A 10,147-nucleotide genomic window follows, 5' to 3' on the forward strand; every position below is an offset into this window, starting at 1 on the left:
TTTTGGTCTACATACAGGTTCTCGTGAGCACAATTAAGTTTTCTAGAATACCCAGTTTTTCCAATGTTATCTATAGGTTATGATGATCCATATAATGGAAAACCTTTGCATAGTCAATAAAGCACTAATACACATCTTTCTGGTATTCTCTGCTTTCAACCAAGATCCTCTGATGTCAGCAATGATATTCCTAGTTCCCCATCCTCTTTTGAAAGTGGCTTCAATTTCTGGCAGTTCCCTGTTCATGTACTGTTGCAGCTGTTTTTGAATTATCTTCAACAAAATTTTATTGCATATGATGTTAATTATATTGTTTGATGATTCCCGCATTCCACTGCATCACCTCTCTTTGGAATGGTCACAAATATGGATCTCGTCCAATTATTTGGCCAGGTAGCTGTCTTCCAAATTTCTTGGCAAAAATGAGTGACAGCCTCCAATGCTTCATCAGTTTGCTGAAAGACTGCTGTTTTATGTCAATTCCCGGAGAATTATTTATTTCAATATCTTCAGTGAAGCTTGAACTTCCTTCAGTACCATTGGTTCTTGATCATATGCTACCTCTTGAAATAGCTGAACATCAACCAATTTCTTTTTGGTACAGTGACTCTGTATATTCCTTCCATTCCCTTTTGATGCTTTTTGCATTTTTCAATATTTTGCCCATAGAATCCTTTAATATTTCAAGTTGAGGCTTGAATATTTTCTTCTGTTCTTTCAGCTTGAGAAATGCTGAGTGTCTTCTTCCCTTTTGGTTTGCTAACTCCAGTTGAATACTTTGTCTTCTCAAGCTACCCTTTAAACTTTTCTTGTCAGCTCTTTTACTTCCTCATTTCTTCCATTCACAGTACTGGAGAACAAGCTTCAGAGACTCCTCAGACATCCACTTTGAGCTTTTCTTTCTTTCCTGTTTTTAAAGACCTTTTGATTTCTTCCTGTATGTTGTTCTTGATGTCATCCCGCAACTCGTCCACTGTTCATTTTTTAGTGAATAATGTAGCATAGTGGTTATGAGTCAGGCTGCTAACTTCAATTTTAGCAGTTCGAAACTACCAGCCATTCCGCAGGAGAAAGATGAGGCTTTCTGCTCCTGTAAAGATTTACAGCCTCAGAAATCCTATACAGGGTAGCTATGAGTTGGAACTGACTCCTTGGCACACTACCACCACCACCACCAGGGTATACTTTGTGACAAACCAACTTGATGATCCCTAAAAACAACGAAGATGAAAAGGAAATAACCTTGGGCTGGCGTTAGGTAACCTACATTCAATCGTTGATTTCTATGGGTTGTGTGAAAATCAAAGACCAGTGCTTGATTACTCTAATAATAGAAAAAAACCTAGATAATCTCTTCATGTACCACAGTTAAAGCTTTATACTTGGATACCAAAGTTCTATTATGATAACTTACCTAACAAACTCATCAAGTGTGTGAACTGGAGAAGTTAATTAACCTCTGTTAACTAAGGAGCTCTGGTAGCGTAGAGGTTACGAATAGGGCTGCTAACCTCAAGGTCGGCAGTTCAAAACTACGAGTGGTTCCATGGGAGAAACATGAGGCATTCTTCTCCCGTAAAGATTTACAGCCACGGAAACCCTGTTCAGGGTCACTATGAGTCGGAACCACCTCCACGGTACTTAACAACAACAACAACTTCCTAGTGATGGAGCTCTAGTAACAAAGTGGTTTATGTACGCACCGGGCTGCTAACCGAAGGTCAGTTAGAATCTACCAGCTATTCCATGGGAGAAAGATGATGCTTTATATTCCTGTAAAGATGTATAGCCGTGGAAACCCTATACAAGATTGCGGTGAGTTAGAACCAACTCCACAGCCCATAACCACCACCCTTATCACCAGCTTCCCAGTATGGTGCTGTGGGATAAGCATTGGACAGCAGTTCAAATCCACTAGCCACTCCTCAGAAACCATATACAAGGTCACTATGAGTTGATATAGACTCCACAGCTCTCAATAACAACAACAGTACGAATTGAATATGCATCTTCAAAAGTTCTAGTGTAAGGACCTAACTGATTTTATCTGATTTTGCCTACCTAGAGACTGCTTGACTAAACTCTAGTCAGGCTCAGAAAAGCATTTTAAATAGGCAAGGCCTCAGTTTTTAGTTCCTTCCAAGAACGAGGTCAATCTCCATTCTGTACATTAGTCTGAACACGTCCTCCTGTTCAGGAACGTGCTAAATCAGCTCATGCTGCCTTAGAATATCCTTTCACCCCTAGCAACAGCGAGCCATAGATAAGAATAGACAGGACCCAAGGCCAGATGCCAGATGTTTTCCTTTGCCCTAGCCTAAGAACAAAGACCACCAGTACTGACCAATTAAACTGTAACATCTCATACTTTGCCAATTGTTAACCAATCAGAAATTGTATCTATGGTACTGCACAATTATGTCCCTAAAACCTTATAAAAACTGGCTTTTGTGAGTGAAGGTGGACCCCAGAGCGTTGGCAAATAAACCTCTTGCTGTTGCATCGAACTCGAGTCCTGGTAATCTTTTTGGGGTCTCCTACTGGATAGGTCCATCTGGGGCCCAACACTAGTGAAGTCCAGGCCACTCTATCTCTGAATGTAAATTTATTTGAAAATAGGGTCTTAGAAAATATTGTCACTTAAGTTAACATGAGCTCATTTTGGAATAGGGTAGATCCTAATCCCACCTGGGTGTTATTCTTATGGAAGAGGAATACAGACAGAGACCGAGACAGAGGAAGGACATGCCATGCACGGGAAGATGCAGCAACAAGCCAAGGAATGCCTCAGGGTACTAGAAGCTGGAAGAGAGAAGAAGAAACCTTCTCATACAGATTTTGGAGGGTACATGGCCCAGTGGATACTTGATGTCTAGCTTCCCCAACTGTTGGACAATAAAGAACATTATTTCATATCACTTATAGATACTGTAGCATAAACATTGGATTGTTAAACACAGGTTGGCAGTTCAAACCCACTAGCTGTTCTGCAGGAGAAAGATGAGGATTTTAGCTCCCGTAAAGACTCAAAGCCTCAGAAACCTGACACAAGGTCTCTATGAGTTGTAGTTGACACAGTGGCAGTGGGTTTGGGGTTGTTGTTAGTTTGTGGCAGGACAAGGAAACTAATACAACCTCTCTATGCCATCAGATTTATGTACTAATTTCGTCAATATTTTTATTTATTCATAAATATTTATTGAGTGTTTGCTATATTGCAAGCATTTCTCTTGGTAGAAATGCAGGATGAATAAGACAGACAAAAATCCATACTCTCAGGGGCTTGCAATTCTAATGAAGTCAGACTACAAAGCAAGCACATAATATGATCTTATGTAGTGATGCTGCTATTGCTGTTAGGTACTGACAAGTCAGCTCTGACTCCTAGCAACATTATGCACAACAAAACAAAACAAAACACTGCCTGGTTCTGTGCTATCCTCACAATCATTGCTATGTTTGAGCCCATTGTTGTAGCCACTGTGTCAATCCATTGTTTATGGGCCCTTCCTCTTTTTTGATGACCTCCAACATAACCAAGCATGATGTCCTATTCCAGGGACTGGTCCCTCCTGACACTATGAATAAAACTAAAGGGTGATGGATTCAGAAAGTGTGATACGGAGATGCCAGTAAAGGAGGCAACTTGAACCAAGATACAAAGTCTATAAAGAAGGAGAGGTTTGATGGCTTGGTAGAAGCACTTTCCAGGGAGAGGGAAATATCCTGGGGCAGGAAAGAGAGATAACTATATGTTCATGAGACAGTGAGAAAGCAGTGGATAGAAGGTGGGTGTAGTAAAAGATGTAGCTGAGGAGACATGCTAGGGCAGATCACATGGGCTTTGGAGCCTGTCCATGGTTTTGACACAAATCTCAAAGGCAGCCATGAAGTAGGTGTGTGCGCTCACCTGGCAAAGTTTGACATCACAGCTCAGTGCCTAGCATCATGATTGGCATATACAGAACAGGTACAAAATTTACTATAACTAATAAAAATATTAATAACTATACTTATTATACTTTGTTGTTGTTGTTAGATGCCATTGAGTCAGAACTGACTCATACTGACCTTATGCACAGCAGAACGAAACACTGCCCGAACCTGGGCTAACATCACTATCACTGCCACGCTTGAGCCCATGGATGCTGCCACTTGGCCAATCCATCTCGCTAGGGGTCTTTCTCTTTTTCTCTGACCCTCCACCTTACCAAACATGATATCCTTCTCCAGTGACTGGTCCTCCGGACAATATGTGTGAAGTATGAGAGACGAAGTCTGGCCATCCTGGCCTCCAACAAGTACTCTGGCTGCACTTCTTCCAACACAGATCTGTTGGTTCTTTTGGCAGCCCATGGCACTTTCAATATTCTCCTCCAACACTGTAACTCAAAAGCATCAATTCTTCTGCGGTCTTCCTTATTCACTGTCCAGCTTTCACATGCATATGAGGTTATTGAAAATATCATGGCTTGGGTCAGATGCACCTTAGTCTTCAAGCTGACATCTTTGCTCTTCAATACTTTAAAAAGGTAATGGCTAAAAATAGCTGGAGTCATGGTGTGGTGCTATAAGATAAGCACTAGACTGAAAGCTCAGTTTGAACAAGTTGGTGGTTCAAACTTACCAGCTGCTCCTTGGAAACCCTATACAGGGTTGCTATGAGTTAGAACCAACTCAGTGGCACTTAACAACAACAAAAAACAGCTGGGCCTATTAAGCACACTGCGACACACAGACTCTAAATTTCCCCCACTTGTCTTATTTTGCTAGATTTCCCCTTATAAATAAACTGGAAAATGTAAAAGTACCAGAATTATTGTGCAGAGTTGGCACTCCAGTCCTGTTCCTGGCTTTGTGAAGTGCCAGAGGAGACAAGAAATACACTAAACAATACACTTGAAATCTATAAGCAGAGTTCTGGATTCTTTACATTTCAGGAATGACATGGGGTGGGGGGTCAATTAAGTGACTCTAAGCACTTGACCTCAAGGTCTGTTTGAATCACAAAGTGAGCAATTCAAACTCACCAGCCTCAGAAACCCTATAAAGGAAACCCTCGGACAACACTTAACAATACCACCAACAAAAAGCAAATATCTTTCTCAAGAGAATTGGTAACAATCAAAAGAAACATTTTCAACTTAGTTTTAATAGTAGATATACTAATTTAAAAGATTCCTTGTTTCAAACAAGAATATTGAACATACAACATTTGTAATAATGATAGTAGACAGTTTCTTCTAAAGAGGGATCTGTAAGGAGTCTGGAAGTCTTGACTGTGGTTTGAGTTTATCTACTGGATTCCTGTCTCCATCATGTGTCTCCCTTAATCTCTGAAAATACCTCCTTAATTAAACATGGTATAATAATAGCTTTTACTTTGGAATACTTTAAAAGAGAGAGACCAATAATTAAACTTTATCAAGGTTAACATAATCCACAAAGACAATGTTCCATATCCTACTTTGGTGAGTAGAGACTAGAATCTTAAAAGCTTATGGAAACTCCCCGCCCCCACCCCCACCCCCAAGACTGAAACTCAAAGGGAACTCATGAGCAGGCATGTAAGCTTGCTGGAGACCACATTGGTCTACTGGTGAGTGGAAGAGGGGGAAAGGCAGCAATGAAGAAATGGGCTGAGTTCAACCATGTTCCATAGACTCCCGTTGACCTGGAGATGAGAGAGAGAAGAAGAAAGGCTGGTTGGTCCAAAGTATGGTGAGACCTGGGAACACCTGAGAATATGGACAAGGACATAGCCACAGAGGGCTAGAGCTGAGAGTGAAGCATCCAGCTGATATGAAGTGAGAGGAAGCGCACAAGAACACCTAAACTTGCAGACAGTATTCATTTGACCTAACCACTATGGCTTGATAATCTGAACTCGAATAGAGGAAGATTTAAAAAAAAAAAAAAAAGAACTAAACAATTTTTGATAAAGGAAACGAGGGTAAATTGCTACAATTTGATGAACTTGACCTATACTAATGGACTAGTAACTCTAAATACCAACAGAGAGGGAAGGAGTCTTTAAATCAAGTATCAATGCTATCTCCTCTGTACACAGGATAGATAGGGATGGGCAGCTTATACAGTGGCTACCTAAAATGAGGGGGCAATAAAGGCATGAAGTGACTGGCTTACAAGGTTTTAAGGAAGTGTTTAGTCAAAGAGTGGGTGGGGGAAGAAAGAGTCCCCACTGAATAGTTTTCATCTTGTCATCTTGTCTAGTTGAGTCTGGTTAAAAGAGATGGGGATAAGATTCTTTTTTTTTTTGAGTGTTTTCATGTTTATTGAACTATAAGGCAACAGCAAAATTAACATAACACAATATTCATTTACTCCACATCAACATTCCTTACACCAATGAAAAGTGATCAGTTCAACAGGCAGAGACTCAAGGGCTCCTAATAACTCTGCACCTAGCATGGCTGCCTGTCCCAAGGGCCGGGCCTGAACATCACAAATGCAGGCTTCCCTTAAAGATGCAGGCTTTGCTCTACTGCTGCAGACTTGATCTTTTGACCTGGATGATCTTCTTCCTCTTTCAATTCTGGGTTGCTATTTTAACAATTTGATGGCCCCATCAAATACCAAAACATCTCCCAAAAATTGGAGTTCAATTTGATTAAAACATAAACTGAGATGTGTGGCCTAGAAGTATAAAGGAAAAGGTGCCCTAAACGACTATCTGACTTCTCCAGCCCACCTGTAAGAGTGAAAGGGGAACTGGGAAGAGGAGAAATCTACATGCATCACTGAACTGGACATCACTGCCTGGAGCCTCCAGAACAGTTGCCCTCTCTTGTTTTTCCCGACTTCCCTGACAACTGCTCATAGAGTTTGGGCACATAGTCATCCCATTAGGCTTGGTAACACGTGCCGGCAACTGGGGACCCAAGCTCGTACTTTTTGCGGACAGATGCCACCTTGAACTTGCCACAGTGGTCTCCAGATCGATTGCTGAGAATGGGCTCGTCACACTTCAGTGGCCTGTCCTGCTCGTAGATCAGCCAGACATAGCGGTGGAGGCCTGTGCCCTTGGGAGGCCTAGAGCCCACATAATCGGATAGGACTGTACCACTGCTGATGTCGTTGCCCTTCATGCTGACCACCAGAAAACGGTGCCATTCCCTGAATTTGGGGTCCTTCCTGCTGGGTGCATCTGGGTCTGTCAAGACCAAGGTGTAGCGTTTATCGTAATCTAAGCCATCCCATGTAATGCTGATAGGGCAGTTCTTCACCTGGGTGGGCGTCAGCACTTTGCCTAGCTCGTCCTCCTCCGCTCCACCATATTTGACCTGCAGTGGGTGCTGCGGAGGCTCATCCACTTTCTGCAGGCTCAAGGGCCCACCAGCATCGTGGGGTAGAGTGGAACAGACAGCCGGAAGTACAGCAGCAGAGCACCGCACTACAGCCCAGCAGCAACCACAGACTCGGGGATAAGATTCTTATGATTCAATAGCAAGTAATTGTTATCATGACTAACTGTGATTGTCACAATTGTAAAAGTAGAAGTTTTGTAACAAAAACAGGGGAGTAGTTGATCTTACAGCCCAGAAACAAAGGATACTAGGACCACAGGGAGAAGAGTACAAGTGGAATGAGAGACCTTACCCAGAGAAGCAGTGACAACAGAGATGGAGGAAGAGATGGGGACATGGAGAGAGGGAGCCACTGAGAACTCTAGATTCATGGGAAATAAGGGACTAAGAGATGGCGGCCAGGAGGCAGACTTGCAGAATGTGCCTGTTGGTGTAAATAATTAATTTATTTGTCTGAGTATTTAAAAAAAAAGAACTAAAGTGAATAGAGAAAAATACTGTTTACTGATGGTACATGGAAGGGATTATAATCATTGTAGTGAAACAAGAAACAAGGTATATGATTTGTTGAATGTAAAACTGATGATCTGCCTTGTAAACTTTCACTTAATCCATACTAAAAAACTTAAAAAAAAAACACCAAAAAAAAAAAAAAAAAGATTTATGAGAGACCATCTAAGATGCAACTATTGGTCCTTCCTTATCGAGAGGAAAGAAACAGAGTGATTAAATTGGAAGATCTTGGAAACAATTAGTAAAATGGACTAATCGGTCATGTGAACATTAGTCTCCATGACCCTGAGACAAGAAGAACTAGATGATGACCTCATCACCTTTCAGATCTGGAACTGAACTTACCTCCAATGCTCAATTTTCAGCCAAACAATAGATGGGTCTACAGGGTATGCAACAACCCTAGTGAAATACTGAAATACCAATATGGGAACCAAAGAATGGTCAACCATTCAAGATCAAAGGGCAGCATTTACCTAAGGACAAAATTCAGAAGGGTTGGGAAAGAAAGAAGAATGTGAATAAGAATCACAGGGAGGAAGTGAGATAAAGTGATGTTACATGGAGGGGATTGCAATCATTGAGATGAAATGAAGTGTGTATGAATTATTGAACATAAAACTGAAGATGTGCTCTGGATACCTTCTGTCAACTCACAATCAAAAGTTAAGTTAAAAAAGAAAGTATGGGAGAACAAACAAGATGGCAGATCGGGTGGAAGTACAGCAAAGGAGCTCGGCCAGCAACAACACAGAATACCCGACCAAGCAGGCTCAGGGGATGGTTCCAGAACGCTGAACCACATATAAAGGAATAATTAGAAGGTTAGAAGGCTTACAGTTGGGGGAATTTGTGGCAGAAGCAAGAAATCCATTACTTTCTAATTCAAGATGCTTAGCTGTTTGAAGAGCTGCCATCTTGGGTGAGACCAAGCAGGGAAAGGATCGGAGTGGCCACAGATGCCTGGCAGAACTGCAGAGATAAAGGTGTAGACATTCTTTTCCTTTGGTAGCTGTTCATTGGTCCCTTCCTATCTGCACACCTGGTGACTATAGGGATGCCTGAGCTAGTGGGCACCCCAGCCCCACCCTCGGAGGGTTCTACTACACATGCGCACAGATCTCCTTGAAATTTAAAGAGACAGCTTCCAATTAAAACCAAACGGCCACAGCTTGCCCTGAACTGTTTACAACTAGAAAAAACGCCTTAACGGGGATTGTAGAGCAGGACAAGCAGACAAAAAAGGAAATAGGGTGAAAATTAAATCCTAAATTACGTCAAAATGACCAACAGTGGCATCTTGAAATTTCTCAAGAAAAAGGGTGAAAAAGGAAGCCCATTTCCTGATCACATCTACCAGAAGGCAATCAGAAAGCATAGAAAATAACAAAATACATACCCATCTGAGTATTAAGGCCACAGATAACCTCTGAAGATGCCCAAAAAACAGAAGCAGATGACCATATCTGCACATGTCCAGAAACGAGATAAAGTGACTGAGGCAAATGAGCTGGAAGGGTACCTACACTCCATACTGGAAGATGGGCAGGCTTTGGAAATGCGTGAGAAGGAATTCATAAAAATCATTATAAAATGTATCAAAACACTATACAATGGAGTTGAGAAAAATAAGGAAGAAGTCAGGAAAGCGCTACAGGAACAATCAAATAAGATAGATACAGCATTGGAAACAATTAAAAACCTACAGAGAGAGGTCCAAATGATCAATAATAGAATATCAGAAATGGATAATACACTGAAAGGGCAAAGGAGTAGAATTGAAGAGATAGAAGCCAGAACAAGTGAGCTAGAAGATAAATCTTTCAACACTACTAAGATAGAAGAACAAACACAAAAAATGATAAAGAAATCTGAAGAAGGCCTAACATTCATGTTGGATAACATGAAGAGGAATTATTGGCATAAGAATTATTGGCATTCCAGAACAGGAACAATCACACAAGTCCACAGAGGAGATAGTTGAAGAGCTTCTGGAAGAAAAATTTCCAAACATCCTGAAATGTGAAAAGATAAGCATTCAAGAAGCTCAACGAACCCCAGGATGGATAGACCCTAAAAGACAATCACTAAGACACATAATAATCATGCTCTCCAAAATGAAAGATAAGAATAGGATCTTGAAAGCAGTTAGGGGAAAGAGAAATACAACATACAAAGGCAAGCAGATCAGATTAAGCTCGGATTTCTCAACAGAAACCATGTAGGCAAGAAGGCAATGGGGTGACATATATAAAACCCTGAAAGAAAAAAACTGCCACCCAAGAATCCTCTACCCAGCAAAGCTG

The 10,147-nt window shown here is 41.3% G+C and overlaps 1 protein-coding gene and 1 pseudogene across 1 annotated transcript in view; both read right to left on the minus strand.

Annotated features, from left to right (window-relative positions):
- LOC102835002 (opioid-binding protein/cell adhesion molecule-like) overlaps nucleotides 1-10,147 on the minus strand; it is a 2,270,024-nt gene that overhangs the window by 2,010,656 nt on the left and 249,221 nt on the right. The gene's annotated exons all lie outside the window — the stretch shown is intronic.
- Nucleotides 6,774-10,147, minus strand: part of LOC102811166 — a 14,178-nt pseudogene continuing 10,804 nt past the window's right edge.

Source organism: Chrysochloris asiatica, unplaced genomic scaffold (assembly GCF_000296735.1).
Source record: "Chrysochloris asiatica unplaced genomic scaffold, ChrAsi1.0 scaffold00158, whole genome shotgun sequence".
Classification (NCBI taxonomy): Eukaryota; Metazoa; Chordata; class Mammalia; order Afrosoricida; family Chrysochloridae; genus Chrysochloris; species Chrysochloris asiatica.